The sequence below is a fragment of the Canis lupus genome, chromosome 17 (assembly GCF_048164855.1).
Source record: "Canis lupus baileyi chromosome 17, mCanLup2.hap1, whole genome shotgun sequence".
In the NCBI taxonomy this organism is placed as follows: Eukaryota; Metazoa; Chordata; class Mammalia; order Carnivora; family Canidae; genus Canis; species Canis lupus.
This window is the reverse complement of record NC_132854.1, coordinates 36,822,848-36,848,051: the sequence shown is the minus strand read 5'-3', so window position 1 is coordinate 36,848,051 and position 25,204 is coordinate 36,822,848. Positions and strand designations below refer to the sequence as shown.

The 25,204-nt window shown below is 35.5% G+C and overlaps 1 long non-coding RNA gene and 1 pseudogene across 2 annotated transcripts in view; both read left to right on the top strand.

Moving 5' to 3' along the window:
• Window positions 1-25,204, top strand: part of LOC140608390 (uncharacterized) — a 62,071-nt gene that overhangs the window by 12,242 nt on the left and 24,625 nt on the right. The gene's annotated exons all lie outside the window — the stretch shown is intronic.
• On the top strand, window positions 13,048-15,023 carry LOC140607736 (AN1-type zinc finger protein 6 pseudogene; annotated as a pseudogene).

Here is a 25,204-nt window from a genome sequence, read left to right as displayed (position 1 = left end):
TAATGATTGCAAATTTACTTCTCTTATCTCTGTTGGTATTCTGTGGCTAAACCAGATGAGAATTAGGATTTATTTTAAATGTGCTTGCTGAATGCTTTCTGCAAACTTAAACTGAGTTCATAGATAAGATGAGGCAAATTGTTTCCTCTCAGGGTTCAATGTGTACATTTGCTTATTCAGAGAATTTGGGCTGAGCTTTGAGATACTTTGTATCTATCTTGCAATTGATAGGAACACATGTTTTTGGCTGCACATCGCAGCAAATCTACATAATATGTACATGCCTGGGACTCTATGAAGTTTTTTATGGCAGAAATTATTTTTAGGTCCTTGATACTTTAAAAATTAGTTTAGGGGCACCTGGGTGGCTCAGTGGTTGAGCACCTGCCTTTGACTCCAGGATCTTGGAATCGAGTCCCACATCAGGTTCCCAATGGGGAGCCCACCTCTCCCTCTGTCTATGTCTCTGCCTCATTCTGTGTGTGTCTCATGAATAAATAAATAAAATCTTTAAAAAATAAGTTTATATACAGATGACCAACAAATATATAAAAATATGCTCAACATCACTAATCATCAGGGAAATGTGAATCAAACCATAAGCTATCATCACACACCTGTCAGAATGGCTGAAATCTAAAGACAAATAAAATAACAATTTTGGGGAAGGGTGTAGAGAAAAAGGAATCCTTGTGCACTGTTGGTGAGAATGTAAATTTGTAGAGAAAGTAGAAAACAGTATGGAGGTTCCTCAAAAAATTAAAAATAGAAATATCATATGAACCAATAATTCCACTACTGAGCATTAACACAAAGAAGACAAAAACACTAATTTGAAAAGATATGTGCACCCCTATGTTTATTGCAGCATTATTTACAATAGCCAAGATACTCAAGTAATCTGTCCATCAATACATAAATTAATAAGGATGTCATATATATGGAATATAAAAGGATGAGATCTTGCTATTTGTGACAGTATGGATGAACCTAGAAGATATTATGCTAAGTGAAATAAGTCAGACAGAGAAAGACAAATACCATATGATTTCACTCATATATGGAAACTAAAAAAAAAAAACAAAACAAATGAATAAGCAAACCAAAAGCAGAATCAAACCAGTAAATGTAGGGAACAAATGAGTGGCTGGCGGAGGGAAGGGTGTGGGAAGATGAACACAAATGGGTGAAGGGGAGTGGAAGATAAAGGCTACTAGTTTTGGAATGAATAAATCACTAGAATAAACGGTACAATGTATGAAATGTAATCAATGATACTGTGATAGTGTTGTATGACGACAAATGGTAACTACACTTGTGATATACATAGCATAACATACTGAGTAGTTGAATCACTATGTGTACACCTGAAACTAATGTAACATTGTATCAACTATATTCAAATTAAAAAAAATCAAAATAATCTTTTTTAAATTTTTTAATAAATTTATTTCTTGTTGGTGTTCAATCTACCAACATACAGAATAACACCCAATGCTCATCCCATCAAGTGCCCCCCTCAGTGCCCGTCACCCATTCACCCCCACCCCCCGCCCTCCTCCCTTTCCACCACCCCTAGTTCGTTTCCCAGAGTTAGGAATCTCTCATGTTCTGTCTCCCTTTCTGATATTTCCCACACATTTCTTCTCCCTTCCCTTATATTCCCTTTCACTATTATTTATATTCCCCAAGTGAATGAGAACATATGACGTTTGTCCTTCTCCGATTGACTTACTTCACTCAGCATAATACCCTCCAGGTCTATCCAGCTCGAAGCAAATGGTGGGTATTTGTCGTTTTTAATGGCTGAGTAATATTCCATTGTATACATAAACCACATCTTCTTTATCCATTCATCTTTCGATGGACACCGAGGCTCCTTCCACAGTTTGGCTATTGTGGACATTGCTGCTAGAAACATTGGGGTGCAGGTGTCCCGGCATTTCATTGCATATGTATCTTTGGGGTAAATCCCCAACAGTGCAATTGCTGGGTCGTAGGGCAGGTCTATTTATAACTCTTTGAGGAACCTCCACACAGTTTTCCAGAGTGGCTGCACCAGTTCACATTCCCACCAACAGTGTAAGAGGGTTCCCTTTTCTCCGCATCCCCTCCAACATTTGTTGTTTCCTGCCTTGTTAATTTGCCCCATTCTCACTGGTGTGAGGTGGTATCTCATTGTGGTTTTGATTTGTATTTCCCTGATGGCAAGTGATGCAGAGCATTTTCTCATATGCATGTTGGCCATGTCTATGTCTTCCTCTGTGAGATTTGTGTTCATGTCTTTTGCCCATTTCATGATTGGATTGTTTGTTTCTTTGGTGTTGAGTTTAATAAGTTTTTTATAGATCTTGGAAACTAGCCCTACCAATATGTTTAAAAACATATTATGAACAGCTCTATGCCAATAAATTAGGCAGTCTAGAAGAAATGGACGCATTCCTGGAAAGCCACAAACTACCAAAACTGGAACAGGAAGAAATAGAAAACCTTAACAAGCCAATAACCAGGGAGGAAATTGAAGCAGTCATCAAAAACCTCCCAAGACACAAAAGTCCAGGGCCAGATGGCTTCCCAGGGAATCCTATCAAACGTTTAAAGAAGAAACCATACCTATTCTCCTAAAGCTGTTTGGAAAGATAGAAAGAGATGGAGTACTTCCAAATTCGTTCTATGAGGCCAGCATCACCTTAATTCCAAAACCAAAGACCCCACCAAAAGGAGAATTACAGACCAATATCCCTGATGAGCATGGATGCAAAAATTCTCAACAAGATACTAGCCAATGGGATACAATAGTACATTAAGAAAATTATTCACCATGACCAAGTAGGATTTATCCCCGGGACACAAGGCTGGTTCAACACTCGTAAAACAATCAATGTGATTCATCATATCAGCAAGAGAAAAACCAAGAACCATATGATCCTCTCATTAGATGCAGAGAAAGCATTTGACAAAATACAGTATCCATTCCTGATCAAAACTCTTCAGAGTGTAGGGATAGAGGGAACTTTCCCCGACATCTTAAAAGCCATCTACGAAAAGCCTACAGTAAATATCATTCTCAATGGGGAAGCACTGGGAGCCTTTCCCCTAGGAACAAGACAGGGATGTCCACTCTCACCACTGCTATTCAACATAGTACTGGAAGTCCTAGCTTCAGCAATCAGACAACAAAAGGACATTAAAGGCATTCAAATTGGCAAAGAAGAAGTCAAACTCTCCCTCTTCGCCGATGACATGATACTCTACATAGAAAGCCCAAAAGCCTCCACCCCAAGATTGCTAGAACTCATACAGCAATTTGGTAGCGTGGCAGGATACAAAATCAATGCCCAGAAATCAGTGGCATTTCTATACACTAACAATGAGACTGAAGAAAGAGAAATTAAGGAGTCAATCCCATTTACAATTGCACCCAAAAGCATAAGATACCTAGGAATAAACCTAACCAAAGAGGTAAAGGATCTATACCCTAAAAACTACAGAACACTTCTGAAAGAAATTGAGGAAGACACAAAGAGATGGAAAAATATTCCCTGCTCATGGATTGACAGAATTAATATTGTGAAAATGTCAATGTTACTCAGGGCAATTTACACGTTTAATGCAATCCCTATCAAAATACCATGGACTTTCTTCAGAGAGTTAGAACAAATTATTTTAAGATTTGTGTGGAATCAGAAAAGACCCCGAATAGCCAGGGGAATTTTAAAAAAGAAAACCATAGCTGGGGGCATCACAATGTCAGATTTCAGGTTGTACTACAAAGCTGTGGTCACCAAGACAGTGTGGTACTGGCACAAAAACAGACACATAGATCAATGGTCCACCCAGAAGTGGACCCTGAACTTTATGGTCAACTAATATTCGAGAAAGGAGGAAAGACTATCCATTGGAAGAAAGACAGTGGTGCTGGGAAAATTGGACATCCACATGCAGAAGAATGAAACTAGACCACTCTCTTGCACCATACACAAAGATAAACTCAAAATGGATGAAAGATCTAAATGTGAGACAAGATTCCATCAAAATAATCTTTATATATAGGAAGACTTCTAATTAAATTTGGAGTTACTGAAATTAGCTGCTTTACATAGAGTGTATTGACCTGAATTCTTAACTTACATTTTAAAATTATTTAATGATACACTGAAAGATTTAAAATAATTCTTGTTTCCAAATTCTGTGTTTTTTATGTATAACCAGTTGGGATATAATCTAAAAGATTAGATCATTTGATTCTATGCCTCCACAGCTCTTATAAGAAAATAAACTTGGCCCATAATGGTGTTGTGAACAGAAACTGGGACTATTCACGTAAAGCAGAGTACAGTCTCTAGAAAACATAAGAACTTGGTAGGTGTTCAGTTTTAGTATTCATATTTTTCTTATTGTCCAGAATTATTTCCCTTTGTTGCTTATTATCCTTTTCACTTTTAGCCATCCCATTTTCAAAGTGGCTTATCATATTGTACTGTCTTTTAATAAATACGATTTTCTCCATCTGGTTCATTTCCAACGACTGTATTCTATTTTATGTGTATTGGTCACCTGGGAATTCAATCTCTGTGTACTCAACATGACTGAATATCATTTCTCCTTTTTATGAACTGTAACATGCACACAAAGGGTGGTATTTTGTCATAACAACCCAGTTGAGTAATGATTTTTCTTAGTTTTCTTTTCTGAGTGGAAGATGCAATATATCTATTTTTATACCCCACAATCTGACATACAGTCTGAGATGTAATGTTCTCATAATGAGCAATTATTGAAGTAAACCAATGGCTAATATATATATATATATATATATATATATATATATATATATAGGATTTTTCCACATATTGATCAAAGTAAGTATTGACATGGAGGTACCTCATTTGATTTCTATGTGAACACTACACTTGAGTTGTGGGCTATTTTTCCTCAATTCTATTTTCTACTTTTATCAAGTGAAAAGGGTAACCGACTATTCTGATTGCCTAAGTAAGAGGATTCCAAAGTCATAGGACTTCTGGTACTAAACCAGGGAAGTGCTGGGCAAGCTGGATGGCTGATGGCCCAAGATAGACACTCTACATAAATTCATAGATGTTTGACACATTTACAGAGAATCAGAGTATGATTTATATGATTTCGGATACCTTTAGCAAAAGTTAGATAATATAATTTAATAATGTTTAAAACATTAGAATTATGGAAATATTCAAGATGCTTGTTTATACCACGTGATATTTTTTTAACTTTCTTTTGCAATTAAATTCACATGTCTGTATCTCTCACTTAAAAATACAGTACATTGTATAAATAACACATGAAATATTTTATACCCATATGGAAGTATTACTAGGTTAAAGAAATTAAAAAGAAACTGTGCTCAGAAATGCTAAATGACCTTAAAATATCCTATGGTTTGTGACTGTTATGTGATTTATAATATATTCTTACATTAAAAAGTAAATAGTCTTATTTTCATTATTTGATTACAAGTAAATATTTTCTTCTAAAAATATTTCAATTAAACTTTAATTGTTGTTAAACTGCTTGACCATTTTTGGCGAAGCTTTTAGTGAAACTTCAAGGGCAAGGACGATAGACTCAGACAATGTGGATCCACATTTCAGTCCTGGAAACTACTAGGTGACCCTCTACAAATTATCTAGCCAACTGTCAATCTGTTTTTTAACCATAAAGTACAGATAATAGTAATAATACTGATACTAGTAATATCTTCATTTATAAGACTGATGGGAGGAAGAAATGAATTGGTTGCCCAGCTGAGAGAAAGTACTCTGTTTAGTGTTTTATAATTATGTACAAAGAGATAAGTTTTCTTTCCCAATCCATTCTAATTATAGAACAGATAAGTTATTCTTTTCCATTTCATGTTTTTAAATATAAATAGTGAATTGCAAAACATATGTTGGTGCCCAAGAATGCATGGCCCTGAGAAAATTGGTGGCTGAAAGGAAACATTTTTCATCCTTTTTTCATCTTATCAAGGATAACCTTTCTGAATGATATAGTCTCTGAAACCCTTTAACATTATGTCCTTGGAACCAACATTCATTAACTTTCTTATTCGCTTCTGGACATTTAATGTTACTTCTTTACTTTATAGGTTTATTTTTAAAAGGTCCAAATAAAACTATGAGTTTTATACTGGTCCCTGGGTAGCTCAGTATATGTTATGTATATAAAATTATATCTTTAATATTCACTGAAATTCCTTTTGTTAATACAAAAAATTTTGAGGGATGGGATGCCTGGGTGGCTCAGTGTTTGAGTGCCTGCCTTTGGCTCAGGTCGTGATCCTGGGGTTCTGGGATCAAGTCTCACATTGGGCTCCCTGAAGGGAGCCTGCTTCTCCCTCTACCTATGTCTCTGCCTCTCTCTGTGTGTCTTTCATGAATAAATAAATAAAATCTTGATAATCTTTCTAAAAATTTTTTGGAAGAAATATGTCTACTAGTGGGAACATGGATATTATTCTCTGGCCTCAAAAATATAATGCATTATGACAAGTAACCCAAGTTAACATAATCATTTGAAAGTTGTTAGTTTGACAGTCTTTGCAAAGTGATCTCAAATACATTTCCATTTATCTTGAACTAAAGTTAGTTTTAGTTCAAGATAAATTAATCTTCCCTTGAAGTAAATATACATAGTTTTTATCATATACTAAGAACTATTATATCATGTAGTCTTAGAATAACTATAATAAGAAAAGAGAATCTTGCAAATTTTGAAATGACCTGCAGAATTCCTTTTGTATTTCAGAAGAACCATGGAGGATACAAAATCAATTTACAAGTCTCATAAAGAGCATATAGCATTGCTTTATTGCCATCTTTTTTTCTCTTTTTCTTTTCTTTTTTTTTTTTTACTTGATAAATTTGTTAAGAAAATTCTATGTCAAAGTGTCGTGGCTTGTGAAAAAAAAAAGCAATAGATGCAATTTATCTTACTGTAAGATATGTTCATTAAATCTGAAACAGTCTTTACAGTGACTTGCCAAATTGAATGTGTTCATTGTCTCATTTTGATGTGTTTCTAATAAGGTATAAAAGGATTCCAAAAGAATGAAAATCAGCATGTCAAAATAATGGAGAGGTGAATACTGACACCTGATTTCCAAAAGGATTTCAGTTCTAGGGAAAAAAAAAAAAAAGTTTTGTTCAATGTTTTAAAAACTAATAAGAGCACACTAATTAAATTGCAAGTGACAAGAAATTAAGATGAAATGCCAAAATCTTAGAGAAAAGAAGTATTATTTGGAATGACTAGGTCTAATTGGAATTTTCAATTTTTTTCTAGTTCTAAATCTGGATAAAGTGCAAAGGATCTTGAATCTGCTGGAAAATATAACCTGCCTCCATTTGCTGGCTTAGCTGGTGTTCATGATACAGACAGAACATAAGTTACTTTCTCAGGTGTCTTTTTCTTGCCAGTCCTCACATCTCTTGAGTGATCAAAATTGAGTTTATGACTTTCTAATCAGGAAAAAAGAAGTTGCTGTGTATATACAGTGTCTATGTAACTAAATAAAATCATTTACTTATTTATTCTTCCTTATGTTTCAGAGATGCCACTGGTCCTGATTTTAAAAAATAGGAATGTATTACATTATATCACAGTGACATTAATCACTAGATTATTTTCACTCTTTCTTTCTTGCTTTAAAATTTTTCTTTTATTTTATAATTTTAAATTCTATAATTAAGATTTTTATAAGCTAAATTTAACATTTTACAAGAATTTTCTACGAAACTTTCAATCTCCAGCAATAATTTATCGCTACTTTTATTATTTAAGAAAACATGCAAATTAAAATGTGATTTTCTACAGTGTCTATATAACATTTCATTCTACTAGTAGAGAAAATGGTTTCAATGAGATCCACAAAAAATAGAACCTAGTAAAATTATATATTCACTGTTAACATGGAAATATCTTCAAGTAAATAATGATACATATGTATTTTGCACATGTAATTATACATATGTGGGACATTTATAGAAAGATAAAAGAGAAAGGTCCCTGGGTGGCTCAGTTGTTTAAGCATCCGACTCATGATTTTTGCTCAGGTCATGATCTCATGGGTCTGGAGATTTAGCCCAACTGGAGAGTCTGCTTGACATTCCCTCTTTTTGCCTCTCCATTCACATTCTCTCTCTCTTTAAAATAAGTAAATAAAATATTTCAAAAGAAAAGATAAGAGAGAAGATAAAGATGAAATGGTTAATTTTTATTATGCCAAAGAAGTGGGATTATTTATAAGGCTTCAGGATGAATTTATCATGCTTTAATTTTGCATGGTTTGAGTTTTTAAGAATTTATTTTTAAATTGAATGTTTAAAAATTTATTTTTGTTTTAAATTTAACTTATAAAAAAATGGCTCCAGGCTTAAGCAGACTGATTTTGTTCAAGACATGGTACAGTTCTAAAATTTCTGTCTCAGAATTATAGAAGTTGGAGTCTTGTTTTTAACATGAATACTTATGTAAAATATAAATGTTCATCTCAACTAATAAAAGAATAAAAAGGAATACGTTTTTCATCAGATACTGTCCTTCAAAAATGTGAAAAATCCTCACACTATTTCTGAGTCCAAAGTAGGGACAGTTCACTTAATTTGTATGCCACAGTGTGAATATTTCAGTGGAACTTAATTGTCTTATAATAATCTTAAAATTAAAAAATACATTGTATGTGAAAATATAGGTATTAACATTAAACTATGTGCATATTTTGAATCTTTGCATTAAGTGCAATTTAGTGAAATTGTTAATCATTAAATTTTGTTTAGTTAGACATGGATACTAAATCATCTTAAACGTAAACACTAAAATTAATGGAGCAAGATCACAAAAGAAATTGCTTCCAGGCATTTTTGGTTTACATGCCCGATAAGACAATAGTTAAAGTATATCGATTTTACGAAGTTGTCATCAATTTAGACTAACAGCCATAAGACATTTACTTGAAATAAATATTTACTGAATACCACCTTTGACACTTCCCATGATGGATTAGCCATAGGCATTCTGGAATCATGACAGCATGCCACTGGGGAAAAGCTGGAACTTGCTATAGTTGGTGCTAGGGGACATTATCTTACTAATAATTTGTTGCACAGGGAGTGGTTACTCATTTCAGTTAAAACAGCCACTGTGTATGTTAGTGAGAGTTGAAAGACATTAATGAAATGCTTTTTTGACTTTGGAGTATATTACATTAGTGGAAAAAAGAAGGGAAGGAAGGAGGACTTTGGAGTATATTACATTAGTGAAAAAAAGAAGGGAAGAAAGAAGGGGGAGGGAGGGAGAGAGGAAGGGAGGAAGAAGGAAGGAAGGAAGAAGGAAGGATGGATGGATGGAAGGAAGGAAGTAATTAATTGAACAAAAAATAAAAAGTAGGATCCTTAATATAGAATCCCAGAATCGAACAGTTTCTCACCTACTCAGAGGCAGCTATCTGGGGCTGCTGTATGATCATCACAGTTTCCCTTGCTATACAGGAATAGAGGAGAATGAATGTTTCCTACAGTTAGCTAAATTCTCCAGAAAAAGGAAAGATGGAAGGGCAGAGTCATCCTTCTCTGGCTTCTTTTCCTAAACTCAACTTTAATAATTCAATCTTCCTATCTCATGAGTAAAATAAGTAACAAACAGGAGCCAGGGCTGCAATGCTAACGAGTGGCCCTGCTCATGGAAGAAAATATCAGGATAGAGATTAAGAGTTTCCCCCAATAATATGTCTGTTTGGGAAGAGTGGGTGATGGGCCATTGTATGAGGACAATGATGAACTTGGTTTTGAGCCATGATGGTAAAAATTGCTAAGGTTATATGATAGGACCTTGGAGGGAAAACTCCATGAGCTTTCTAATCTTCAGTACTTGCAGTTGAAGAAGTTGGACACCAAAGAGATAATTGTTTGCTCTGTGCAAACCAGAACACTGCTGGCTGCTGAATATATGAAGAAGTAGATCCAGGTTCCAAAGTCAGGGTGTGGATACACCAAAAGTTGTAAGACTTGAACAGACATTCCTCTTTGTTGGAATGCCCTTGACCTCACTTGGTCTAAAAACTCTTGTCTTCTTCAAAGCCTAGTTATTTAGTGCTTGACCTTTGAACTCACATTAATATTGTATACCGCTAAAACAGTAGTTATCAAATTACAATATTGCCTGATACACCTTTTTATTTGGGTGAGAAGCATGTTTTTCTCTAATAGAAAATTTGTTGTATTTCTCTTTTTTAAAAAATGCCTTAGATTGCCTTCTGTATTACAACTCTGTCTCTATTTTTGCCTAATTAAAAAAAAAGATTTATTTATTTATTTATTTATTTATTTATTTATTTATTTATTATAGACATAGAGAGAGGGATTGAGAGGCAGAGACACAGGAGGAGGGAGAAGCAGGCTCCATGCCGGGAGCCCAACGTGGGACTCGATCCCGGGACTCCAGAATCACACCCTGGGTCAAAGGCAGGCGCCAAACCGCTGAGCCACCCAGGGATCCCCTATTTTTGCCTAATTAATCAAGTTATAAAACAAGGGAGAAGGAGGGACATAATATCTAGCTTGAGTTGGTCAAAGAAGATTTGTAGGCATTTGAAGGGGCATTAGGGTTACATTTTTAAGCATTGAGAGAATTTGAACATAAAGAGAATAAAGGCATAGAAAGCAGGTTGGGGAAAATGATGGGAAGGATTAGTGGCAAGTATGTGTAGGAAATGTGGAGGAGTTCGAGTTCATTGCTAAGTTTCAATATAAGATAAGACAGGAGACAAAGAATAGGGAGTTTTGAATGTCAGCTAAGAAACAGGGTAATATCTGTTAGCTAATGAGGAGTCACTGAATAAGAAAGAGAGAGAAGACCAAAGTTGTATTTCAACAGGAACCTAAATTTGAGAGGTCTTTTAAAAGTCTCCTATAATAATTCAGGTGTGTAGTAATAAGGACCTGGATTTGTGGATTTATTAGAACTCTGGGAGTAATGGCCATAAGAATAGAGAATAGAGAATCTTTTTGAGAGATATTAAGGTAAAATCAGTAAATGTAATACTGATTGATCATTTTACTCACTAGTTTAAAACCCTTCAATGCTTGTCATCTACTGCACTTAGCATAAATTTTAGAGTCTTTATCCTGACCCACAAAACCTTTAATGATTAGGCCCTCTCTTATCTTTTTATCTGCTATCATCTGATGTCGCTTAACTCCACCCCTTCTGTGCTTGCTTCATCCACAATTTGCTCACAATTTTTCTAAAGCTCTTAATTCTTTTCCTGAAGTGCTTTCACACAGACAATCAATTCTCTTGGAATGCTATTTCTTTTCACCTTTCTAACTCCTACATGTACTTCAAGTTTAAACTGAAACAGTTCTCAGAGAGACTCCCCCCAGATCTCCTGGGTCTTTTAGCACCGTTATGTTCGTTTATAGCCATAATCATGTACTATGTGTGTGTGAGTGTGTGAGTGTGTGTGTGGTTAATTGTTTTATGAGAGTTATTTGAGTTATCCTTCCCTTCTATATCACCATTAATGAAGGGTCTTTATTTATTTAATTTGTTATACATGTAGCCCCTATGCCTAGTACATTTGGCACAGAGAAGGTGATCAATTAATACCTTTTTAAATAAACAAATGGGAACAATGCACACTCTAACATCTTTTAATTTAGCAATAGAAATTATCTCTCTGTTTCAACCATGCTCAGGTTGTTCTTCAGAAAGTAAATATAATGAAGTTGTAAAAAATATTCAGAAGTTGTCCTATCCATCTGTCTATCTATCTATCTATCTATCTATCATCTATCTATCATCTATCTAATATTTCCTAGTATGATAGTCCATTGTGTATGGAGTTGAAGCCAAAAGGATTATTAAGGATTCAATAAAAGGATTATTAAGAGCATTTAAAGAGGGAAAAGGAGGAAATCATACCCATGTTTCTAAAGCAAAATGAGATAGGCTAAGCAGAGTAATAAGAAGGAGAAATAAAGAGAGTTAGTGAATGAATCAGAAAAAAAATATATACATAGTATGGAGAATTGCATAAGGCGTGTGGTGGCTGGTAGCGGAGAACAACAGTAGAACATTCTATGGTGATATTTAAGGACCTTTGTTACTTATCTCACAGCAGAAGACATTACAGGAAATGAATAGCTAAATAGTCAAGAGTTTTTAGCTTACTTCTTGTAATGGAGAGATATTACTTGAATTCATATTAAAGACTATCCCTATTGAAAATTTGAGAATTAGCATAATGTGTTGTGAATATACATGTATTGTTCTTCGAATTGCCTATCACCCTTCAGTGTCATGCCTAGAAGGTCCTTAGAATCTCACTTAGCTGTTTCATGTGACACCCCAGGCATTACATTTGTAACCATATTGAATAAGTGGGACTTAGTTAAGGGTGAATAGGCATTAATTTTATTTTTTCAAGGACCTTTAAAGCCATACTCTAGATGTTTTTTGGAGAGAATAGGGGTGAGTGAAATTTTGTGCGGGTCGCATTGCTTTTGTAGTCCATGTCAATCACAAGTGGGATTTCATTTCAGTGATTAAATAACACCCTTAAAAAAAAAGATTTTATTTATTTATTCATGAGAGACACACAGAGAGAGGCAGAGACATAGGCAGAGGGAGGAGCAGGCTTCATGCAGGGAGCCCGATGCGGAACTTGATCCCTGGATTCCAGGGATCACGCCCTGAGCCAAAGGCAGATGCTCAACCACTGAGCCACCCAGGTGTCCCTAAATAACCCTTTTAATATAATATTAAAGCTTTATTTATAAATTCAGCTTAAAGTTTCTGCCCAGTGTCAACTCAGTTCTGCCTTAGGCCATAAAGCTTGCATTTGGGAAAGGCGGTTTCTTTTTCCTTCTTTCCTCCTTTTCCTCTCCCAACTACACCTGCTACCTTGGGATCCTCTGGGTTGAAACAAATGGGAAGTTGGTGGGAGGAGGGGACAAGGCTATGCTGAATGTTCTCACTGAATGTTAGATTTTTTTTAGCGTTGGCATGGCCTTAAGGGCACAGGTGTATTTGGTAGATGCTGCTTTTCAAATGCTGATCAACTTACAGTCTCTTGATATTTATAAGGTTACCTGTCGCTGGCAATTTTTTGCTATCTCTTCAGACTTGCAGAAGTCTGTCTCTCTTAAACCTTTAGGCAGTACTTTTAAGGTGAGATCTCCCTTAGGCTGATCTTAGGTAGATTCCTTTGTTCACTCTGTTTAGTCTATAAGAAATATACTTAATTCTATTATGGTATTGTATTATGCAGACATAACCCCCCTATACTGCCGTTCTTTACTCCATTGCCAGAAAATGACAGCCTCATCCACAACTTTATAGTAGCGCAGTGGGCAGGGCGGGCCGCCGCCAGGTGTGCAACAGAGGAACATGGCTCAAGAAACTGCACTGCTGGGGATTTACCCCAAAGATGCAGATGAAATGAAATGCTGGACACCTGCACCCCGATGTTTATAGCAGCAATGTCCACAATAGCCAAACTGTGGAAGGAGCCTCGGTGTCCATCGAAAGATGAAGGGATAAAGAAGATGTGGTCTATGTAGACAATGGAATATTACTCAGCTATTAGAAACGACAAATACCCACCATTTGCTTCAACATGGATGGAACTGGAGGGTATTATGCTGAGTGAAGTAAGTCAATCGGAGAAGGACAAACATTATATGGTCTCATTCATTTGGGGAATAGTGAAAGGGAATAAAGGGGAAAGGAGAGAAAATGAGTGGGAAATATCAGAGAGGGCGACAGAACATGAGAGATTCCTAACTCTGGGAAACGAACTAGAGGTAGAGGAAGGGGAGGTGGGTGGGGGCAGGGGGGATAAGGTGACTGGGGTGATGGGCACTGAGGGGGGCACTTGACTTGGGATGAGCACTGGGTGTTATGCTATATGTTGGCAAATTGAACTCCAATAAAAATATATACCAAAAAAAAAAAAAGAAAGAAACTAATCACAGCCAAGTGCCTATGCTTTGTTCCATTGGCTGCAGGTTTTATGGAAACCCTCGTACAAATGGCATGCGTTCAGTATGCTATAAAGAACATCTTCAAAAAGAGAATAGTAGTAATGGTAGTAGAATAAGCCTACCTGCAGCCTCTGTCAGCCTCGGTCTGAATCTTCGCCCATCCAGGGCACAGACAGCAGGGCCCGGGAGGCTCAGTTACCACTAGACTCCACGTCTGCATCTGTGCAGCCAGGCCCTGTATCGGATCAGTCACTTGTATCAGAATCCGTTGCGTCTCCCCAAATGGACAGTACATCTGTGGACAAAGCAGTGCCTGAGACAGAAGACCTGCAAGCTTCAGTATCAGATACGTCACAGCAGCCATCTGAAGAGCAAAGCAAGTCTCTTGAAAAACCAAAACAAAAAAAGAATCACTGTTTCATGTGCAGGAAGAAAGTGGGACTTACTGGGTTTGAATGCCAGTGTGGAAATGCTTACTGTGGTGTACACCATTACTCCGATGTACAAAATTCCTTTTACAATTACAAAGCTGATGCTGCTGAGAAAATCAAAAAAGAAAATCCAGTAGTTGTTGATGAAAAGATCCAGAAGATTTGAATTCCTGCTGGAATACAAAATCCTTTGACCATCTGCAAACTAAAAATTGACTTTAGGGTTTGTTTGTTTGTTTTTCCTAGTCATTGGGAATGTAGAGCACTGGATCTTGCAAAGACCTTTTAATCATGCATATCATCAGAAGAATAGATTTTTGTTTTTATTTTGAAAATGACTCTGAACATTTATTTCCATTGCAGTTTCTGTGGCTGAAAAGACTTAAGTAAACTTTACAAGTATTATACTTTTAAGAACATTTTAGTTTTAATTGAGTGCAAAGGGCTTTTATAACAAACGTGAAAAAATTTTGGAGGGCCGTGATTTTTCCAGAATTAAACATGCATGTGTTGATCTTGCAGTTTATTTTCTCATTTTGTGTGTACATAGCTTTTCTCTGCAGCACTAGCTCTGTTTATGGCACCCCTTTGGGGCACAGCAACCTACCAGTCACTGAATGTACAGACATTCATCCTTACAGCTGCTTTGGGGTTTTCATTAACAAAGGTTCTACATATGTTAGCATATAGTTTCTTTGCACCCACTATTTGTGTCTGAATCATTTGTCACAGGAGAGTGTGTGCTGATGAGATTCTAAGTTTGTGTATTTTTAAATTTTTTTGAGTGAGGGAAGAAAAGGCTGTATGCATTTCATTGCCGACTGCAGGTTTCTTTCAGATTACGTTCATTGGTCTGTGTGTATACAATATGAAGAATGGTCTGAAGTAATTGTGCTATATTTATGTTTTTCTACCAGTCTTTGATTAAATAAAAAAGGAAAAAAATAAAAATAAAAAAAAAGGAAAGAAAGGAAAGGAAAATAAAAGAAAAAAAAAGACTTCTCCCTTTAGGAATCAAATAGTATCTATGTCCCTTGAACTTTAGGAAACATGTAGCAAGCTGTCAGGTGGTTGTATTATTACTTCCTGCATTTGTTTTAAAGGTGGGAAGCACCCTTCTCCATCTCTAAAAAGAATGCTAAAGCCAGGAATCTGAAACCCTCTCTCCCAAGTGGATTTTTTAATGTCTAACTCCTTTACATACCAGAGGTAGCAGAACCCATTTCACATTTAAATATGCCTTAAATAGGTGGATCCCTTCTTTAATTTAGGATCTGAGGGTACTTCACATGTATTAAATAAATTGTTCTTGATTTTTGAGGTATCAGCCAAAATTAGAACTAAAAAAAAAAACAAAAAAAAAACAAAAAACAAATCCTATTCCAACTTTGTGACTTATGCCACCAAGAAAAAAAAAGTCAGGTGTTAATTCTTGCCGTCCCCTATTTTCCTGTTTTTTTCCCATAGATAAGTATTTACATGTGCTATTTCAAATTCCATTTGAGTCTTGCTCTATACCTGCTTGTCATTTGCTTTAGAATATCCCTGCCAATGCAACATATAGGTCGCATGTTATCAGATCAGATTACCACATTTTAACTAATATTGAAATGATTTTTCTAAATTTAAATATATAAAGTGAATGGTAGATTTTTATATTTTCCCAATATTTAGCTTGGCTCATATTAAAAAAAAAAAAAAAAAAAAAAAACCTCTTTCTAAGTGTCTGTAACTAATATTTAACAATAGTACTTAAGGAATACGTGCTTAACACTAATATTTAACTGGTACTTAACAGCAGTACTTAACCAGTACTTGCTCTTTGACTTTTTTTTTCTTTGACTTCTTCAAGAGCAGGTTTATGTGAATGAATACATGTATATGTGTGCATATCTGTTTAAATTACTTTCCCAAGATGGAGCTACTTCTGCCTGGCACCATCTAAACAAGCTGAAACTTAGGCAATTTTCATGTCCCTATAAATGTTCCACTTGACCAGAAATGCAGTATATTTAAGCACCCAATCTCCAAATGCTAACCCAGCTCTGGGATCTATACTTATTTCTTCTCACTCCCACCAAGGTGGCCCCAGCCAATCATGTATTTTCTATTTTTCTCATCCTTGCTCTTTATTCTTTATCCTGTACAAATTTCCTGTCTCACACCCCATTTTGTGGTTCTCTGAGCTCTGGGGAGAGACTGTCTGTTTCATGAGGCATTAAATAAGCACTCATTTGTATCACCTAAATTGTCTTTAATCATTTTTAGCCTGTGTGTGTGTGTGTTTCTGTGTGTTAGTTAAGTGAACTTTTCAAATAATTTTCTCTATGTTCTATATTTCCAATTCCAGTTGGTCTGAGAGGTGATTTGAAAACTGATCACAGAATTTTATGGGGATTTAGCCACCAAGTTATTTCATACATTCAAATTATTTTACTTTGATTTCACATTGTATACGATTGAAGTTTCCTGAAGATTTAATCTACAAGAAATAATGTATTGTGAATTTTTGTGAAAATGTATGTAAGGGAAGTGAGTTCTCAATTTTCTTTTTTTTTTTTTTTTTAAATTTATTTATTCATGATAGTCACACGGAGAGAGAGAGAGAGAGGCAGAGACACAGGCAGAGGGAGAAGCAGGCTCCATGCACCGGGAGCCTGACGTGGGATTCGATCCCGGGTCTCCAGGATCGCGCCCTGGGCCAAAGGCAGGCGCCAAACCGCTGCGCCACCCAGGGATCCCAGTTCTCAATTTTCTTTATAAATTTTCCTAGAAGATAAATTTGCAAATCTACATGGCAAAATTGACTTTGATTGATCATTCATGGCATGTTATTTCTTATTTTAAAACTCAAGTTAGGGGGACACCTGGGTGGCTCAGTGGTTGAGCATCTGCCTTCAGCTCAAGGCGTGATCCCAAGGTCCCGGAATCAAGTCCCACATCAGGCTCCCTGCATGGAGCCTGCTTCTCCCTCTGCCTCTGTCTCTGCCTCTCTCTCTCTCTGTGTTTCTCATGAATAAATAAATAAAATCTTTAAAAAAATAAAACTAGAGTTAGGGAAATAAAGATGTTTAGTATTCTGAAAAAGTGACACATTCAATCTTTCTTACTATATTTTCTATGAGAAATATGAGTTCTCATAAACTTATGATAAGTAGATCATTACTGAAAAAGGATACATTAGACTGTCAAATTAACTTCAATTTTTTCCCCATGGTCTTCAACCTTCTTTGATTTGATCACCAATAAGCTACCAATGTTTAACTTTCAGACAATATACTTAAATTCCATTTCATCAGAAGTCATAGAAATTATGAAATCAGGTTTCTGACAGGTTATTATGATGTCCTTTGTATGTTACATCTTCTCTAATTGTTAATCAGTGCAACATAGTTTTTAAATATCTTTTCAAAAAAATCTTTTCAAATTAGAAAAAAAATACATAATAGAATAAATAACAAAGTAGAGACAAAAGAATTGCCACTCCCATAAACCAATGCAACCCTTGGATTAGTCTATTTTCTAAATGCATTCACATTGATTTTCTGATTAGAGGCTCACAACAATATTTTTAAAATTTTAGAAACAAGTTCTAATATATTTTTACTATATTACAAATGGGTATGACAGAAATTAAAAATTTAATGTGATTTCTATCCATTATTAGAATGCTGTGTTTCAGGAAACAGTTTTGAGGAACAGATAGAAGGAATTCTCTCTACTTAAAAATACTTTAAAGATTAAAAAGAAAAAACATTAAAGGGTATATTTTTATTCCAGAAAATTATGAAAGGGGAAAAATCCTGAAGGAATAAATTTAGATTTAGAATTTAACTTTCTTAGCAATGATATATTTTTAATAAGAATCACAAACCCAGGGGTGCTCATCAGCTAAGCATCTGCCTTCGGCTCAGGTCATTATTTGAGGGTCCTGGTATTAAGCTCTGCATTAGACTTCCTACTCAACTGGGGGTCTGCTTCTCCTCCCACCCTACTTGAGCTCTCTCTTTCTCTCTCAAATAAGTGAATAAAATTTTTTAAAAAATCACAAACCCAAATTGCAAGATTATATTAAGAAGAAAAGTTATGAGAGCCCAATTAATTGGGCTCACATAACTTAGACATCCAGAGAGTTGCCTGTTTGGGATATTTCTTATATCAGGCATTTAACAATGCTATTAGTTCTCTATTTCTTTTCCTACCCTGAGCACTTCTCTCTGAATGTGGGGCTCATTGTCCCCTACTGGACATAACTGAACATGTATATGGGAAATACTGGCACAGGGACCACCTTACATTGTTTTCTAAATTCAAAGTCCTAGGAAGAAAAGATAAAACTCTTTGCAGGTGTATGGCTCGAACATACTGACTCCAACTGACCTAACTTAATCATTGACCGTTTGGATTGAGTAACAGAATCATGGATCCCTAAATAAAGGCTACTTGAAAGACAGGAGAAATGTTCCCATTAAACAAAATGGGCTACAGCTGCAAACTATCTATGATTTAAATTTGTCAATTAGCACAGCCCTGAAATAAGCTTGAAGAAATCATTAGAGCCATGGGAATCCCATTCAGCATGCGAAATGTTCATTAGCCCCTGATGCATTTATTCAGTAAAACATTTATCCTGTATGATACTTCTGGCTTTTCTAAATGGGAAATTGTGTGTAAGCCACTAGGAAGAAACTCAGTGTTGTCTTATTACACTTTCATTTAAGGTAGAAGAGCGTAAATTTGTAATAGGACACTCAAAATATTTGAGTCTTTATGCTGCTTCAATCTCTTTCAAAACAATATGCCTGGTGCCTGGACAGCAATGGTATCTTTTCTCCGGTGCACTCATTGTAAGACTGACGTTGGCAAACTTCTTCGTGATAGGACCAGACAAAAAATGCTTTCAGCATTGCAGGCCTACAGTCTCTGTCTCAACTACTCAACTCTGTTGTGTAGCCTGAAAGAAGCCATAGGCAGATAAGAAACAAGTGAACATTGTTGTGATCCGATAAAACTACTGTGGATAAAAGTAAGATCTGCCAATAAGAATAGCAAAAATAACTTGGTATTCCAGCTATTAACACATGTCATCTTTCATAGTGCTATGATTTAAATGCAAAAAAGAGAATCCTCAAGTAGCCTCCTTGTTGAGTATGGAGCCTGAGGTGGTGCTCAATCCCCGGATCCCAAATCATGACTTGAGCCCAAATCAAGAGTTGCTACTTAACCAACTGAGCCATCCAGGTGTCCCAACACTTTTAAAATTTTAAAGGAAACCTGATTTTTATCTTGAATCCCATATCTCAGGAAAATAATATCCATCAAATATGATAGTCTAAAAAAGTCATTCACAGAACTGCTGAGTTGAAGAAATTTTATATCCCACAAACCTGTTCAAAGAAACCCTCTACTAGAGGGTAGAAACCAAAAATGAAGAGTGTATGGTATTAGTTCAGTGAAAAAAACTAAGGAAAACAGCAGGCCTGAAAGATAATTGGGCAAAATTAGAGAAAAATTCATGAGCAAGGGTAGTTGATTTTATATATATATATATATATATATATATATATATATATATATATACACACACACACACACACATACACACTCACATGAGAGACACAGAGAGAGGAAGAGACACAGGCAGAGGGAGAAGCAGGCTCCATGCAGGGAGCCTGATGTGGGACTCAGTCCCAGGACTCCAGGATCAAGCCCTGGGCTGAAGGCAGGCACTCAACCACTGAGCCACCCAGGTGTCCCAAGAGTAGTTGATTTTAAAGATTAGAATGCATTCTAAAAAACAGATGAAGTTTTGGAAATGACAAAGGAGAAATATTTTCCAATTATAAAGAGAAATTGGAAAGGCAACCAGAAGTCCTTGGATTGAAAACAAAATGAAACCAAAATCCTGTATAACAATGTCATTATTTAAATATGAATGGAACTAACGTGTAACATAACTTGAGCCATTAGTGGAGTTTAAAAAGAAAATCTACTTGACCTTGCTCTGAGGAACTTTCTCTTTTAAATGGCACAGGGCATGAGCACTGGTAGAGAAGAAGAAGCAATCTATCAGACTTCATTAATTAGACCTGCAGTAAATAATATTTATATAACCAGATCATATTAAATGTTATTGATCCATTCTCAATTTTTAGATACAAAGTACTAAGCATAGAAAATTTCATTATCTTTAAAGAAATAAAAATAAATTTTAGTAACCAAGTGCAAACAAATATACATTTGAAGTAATGTAGGAGGGGATATATGGAGGAGGAGAGGCAGAGGGATGACTGAAAATTTGATAATCTCTTTTTACTAGGAAGAAGAGAATCAATAGGCAATGTTTTGTTAAATTGACAAATCAAGATATTCAGCTCTAACAATCTGAAGCTTAAAAATTACCAGTTAAGGTAATAAAAATAATACAATTATTAGGAAAGAGGGGCTTACAAGCATGGGAGATGCAAATGAATTAGGTCTCCATCAATATTATTAATATTAGGTCAATGGTTAATAAATGGACTTGATTGATCAAGAAATAATAATCTCAGAGCTCAAAGATGGTGAGAGAGTAGGAGGACCATGGGCTTGCTTTGTCCTACAAATACAACTAGATGACTATCAACTCATCCTACATACCCCAGAAATCAACCTCAAGACTGGCAGAACAAACTCCACAACTAAAGGTAGAGAAGAAGCTACATAAAAGAAAGTAAGAAGTGAAGTGATATGGTTTGGTAGAGAAACAGATCTTGCCCACCGAGGAGGGAGCCATGGTAACAGAGAAGAGTGAGAGACAGACAGGGGAGCACACAGTGAAAACTAATCCCCATAGCACTCCAGGAGTCCCACAAGGAGAAAGAGAAAAGGAGGCAGAAATTTATTTGAAGAGATAATAGTGAAAACTTCCCTAATATGGGTAAGGAAACAGATACTTAGTTCCAGGAGGCTCAGAGAACCCCCAACAAAATCAACAAATGCAAATCCACACTAAGACATATTATAATTAAAATGGCAAAATAAAAAATAAAAAAATAAAAATAAATAAAATGGCAAAATATAGGTTAAAAAAAAGAAGAAAAGAAAAGCAGCAAGACAAAAGAAGACAGTTACCTATAAGGGAAACTAATAAGGCTATCAGGGGATTTTTAGCAGACATTTTCCAAGGCAGAAAGGAGTGGCATAATATATAAGAATTTCCCAGACAAAAACTCAATGAGTTCATGACCATTAACCTAGTCCTATATAAATATTAAAAGAGACTCTTTTAAAAATTTATTTATTTATTTATTTATTTATTTATTTATTTATTTATTTATTTGAGGGGCAGAAGGAGAGGGAAAGCGAATCCCAAGCAGACTCTGCACTGAGTGAAGAGCTGGTTGTGGAGCCGGATCTCACAACCTTGAGATCATGATCTGAGCTGAAAACAAGAGCTCCTGGGTGGCTCAACTGAGTGTGCCACCCAGAGACCTGTGAAGGGGACTCTTTGAGTAGAAATACCAGTCAAGAAATTCACAAAGCAAAAGGATGTAAAATATGACACTATATACCGAAAATATGGGGAAGAGAGGAGTAAAGAATGGGTTCAAACTTAAATGACCATCAACTTAATATCGACTACTATATATGCAGAAGATGTTATATACAATCTAAAAGGTAACCACAAGTCAAAAGACACTAAAAATATGCAAAGAATAAAGAGAAATAAATCAAAATATATCAAAATATAAATAAGGTCAGAAAACCATGAAAAAGAGGAAGACAAGGAGGGTCAGAGAAAATCTTCAGAAGCAAAACAGTATAAAATGGAAATAAATACATATCTATCAATAATTACTTTGAATGTAAATGTACTAAACACTCCAATCAAAAGACAGAGGGTTATAGAATTATAGAAAGAATTAAAAAAGCCATTTATATGCTGCTTACAAGAGATTCATTTTAAAGCTAAAGACACCAACAGATTGAAAGCGAGCAGCTGGAGAAACATCCATCATGCAAATGGATGTCAAAAGAAAGCTGGAGTAGCAATACTTATATCAGATAAAATGGACTTTAAAACAAAGTCTGTAATAAAAGACAAAGAAGGACACTAAATAATAATAAAGGGGATAATACAACAAGAAGACATAAAAATTGTAAATATTTATGCACCCAACATAGGAGCATCAAACACACAAAACAGTTAATAATAAACATAAAGGAACTAACCAGTAATAATACAATAATCCAAAGGCTTTAACACCCAATTACATCAACAGATCATTTTAATAGAAAATCAAGGAAACAATGGCTTTGAATGAGATATTGGACCACATGTATTTAACAGATATTTTCAGAACATTCCATCCTAAAGCAGCAGAATGGAACATTCTCCAGAATAGAAATAGATCATACATTAGGCCATAAAACAAGCCTCAACAGATTCCAAAAATTGAAGTCATTTCATGCATCTTTTCTGATCACAAAGTTATGAACTAGTAGTCAGCCACAATAAAAAAATCTAGATAGACCATGAACACCTGGAAGTTAAAGAACATGCTTAAACAATGAATGGGTCAACTAGGAATAAAAGTATGAATAAAAAAAGTACATGGAAACGAATGAAAATGAAAGCACAATGGTCCAAAGTCTTTGGGATGAAGCAAAAGTGGTTATAAGAAAAAAGTTTATAGCAATACAGGCCTACCTCAAGAAGTAATAAAAAGGTCAAATAAATAATTTAACCTTACACCTAAAGGATCCAGAAAAAGAACAATAAACAAAACCCTAAACCAGCAGGAATTATTATAAAGGAAATAATAAAAATTAGAGAAGAAATAAATGATATAGAAACTAAAAAAGCAATAGAAGGGACGCCTGGGTGTCTCATCAGTTGAGCTTCTGCCTTTGGCTCAGGGCCTGATCCTAGAGTCCCAGGATTGAGTCTCACATTGGGCTCCCTGCATGGAGCCTGCTTCTGCTCCCTCTGCCTAAGTCTTTGCCTCTCTTTCTGTGTCTCTCATGAATAAATAAATAAAATCTTTATAAAAAATAAAACTAAAAAAATAAAAATACATAAAACTAAAAAAGCAATAGAATAGATTAATGAAAGCAAGAGCTGGCTCTTTGAAAAAAATCAATAAAATCAATAAACCTCTAGCCAGACTTACCAAAAAAAAAAAAAAAAAAAAAAGAGAGAGATGAAGAATTCAAAAAAAATGAAATCACAAATGACAGAGGAGATATAACAACCAACACCACAGAAATAGGGTTATGAGAGAATATTATGAAAAACTATATGCCAACAAATAGTATAACGTAGAGAAAAATTCCTAGAAACATATAAACTACCAAAACTGAAACAGAAACAAATAAAAAATTTGACCAGACTAATTACCAGCGAAGAAATTGAATCAGGGATCCCTGGGTGGCGCAGCAGTTCGGCGCCTGTCTTTGGCCCAGGGCGCGATCCTGGAGACCCGGGATTGAGTCCCACGTCGGGCTCCCTGTGCATGGAGCCTGCTTCTCCCTCTGCCTGTGTCTCTGCCTCTCTCTCTCTCTCTCTCTCTGTGTGACTATCATAAATAAAAAAAATAGATAAATAAATAAAAAAATTAAAAAAAAAAAGAAATTGAATCAGTAACCAGAAAACTCCTAGCAAACAAAGTCCAATACCTGATGGCTTCACAGGTGATTTCTACCAATCATTTAAAGAAGAGATAATACTGGGGATCCCTGGGTGGCTCATTGGTTCGGCTCCTGCCTTTGGCCCAGGGCGATCCTGGAGTCCCGGAATCGAGCCCCACGTGGGCTCCCGGCATGAAGCCTGCTTCTCCCTCTCTCTCTCTCTCTCTCTCATAAATAAATAAATAAATAAATAAATAAATAAATAAATAAATAAATCTTAAAAAAAGAGATGATACTTATTCTTCTCAAACTATTCCAAAAAATAGAAAAGGAAGGAAAACTTCCAAATTCATTCTGTGAGGCCAGCCTTACTTTGATACCAAAACCAGATAAAGACAACACACACACACACACACACACACACACAAACTATAGGACAATACATCTGATGAACATAGATGCAGAAAAACTTAACAAAATAGTAGCAAACAAATCCAATAATACATTTTTAAAAATCACCAAAATAAAGTGAGATTTATTCCTGGGTTGCCAAAGAGGTTCAACATTTGGAAATTGATTAACATAATACACTACATTAATAAGAGAAGGATATGAACTATGTGATAAAAAAACGGAACTATGTGATAATTTCAATAGAGAAAAAAACATTTGGCAGCATACAACATCCATTCATGATAAAAAAATCTCAACAAAGAATTAGAGGGAGCATACCTCAACATAATAAAGGCCATCTATGAAGAACCCACAGATAACATCATCCTTAATGGATGAAAAATGGAGAACCTTTTCCCTAAGCCCAGGAACAAGACAGGGATAACCACTCTCACACTTTTATACAACATAGTAGTAAGATACTGGCCATAGCAATCAAACAACAAAAAGAAATGAAAGGCACCCAAACCAGTAAAGGAAGCAATAAAACTTTCACTATTTCCATATGGCATACTATATATAGAAAACCCAAAAGGCGTCATCAAAAAACTGCTAGAACTGATAAACAAATTTCGTAGAGTTGCAGGATACAAAATTAGTGTACAGCAATCTGTTGCATTTCTATACCAATAATGAAGCAGCAGAAAGAGAAATTAAGGAATTAGTCCTCTTTACAATTGC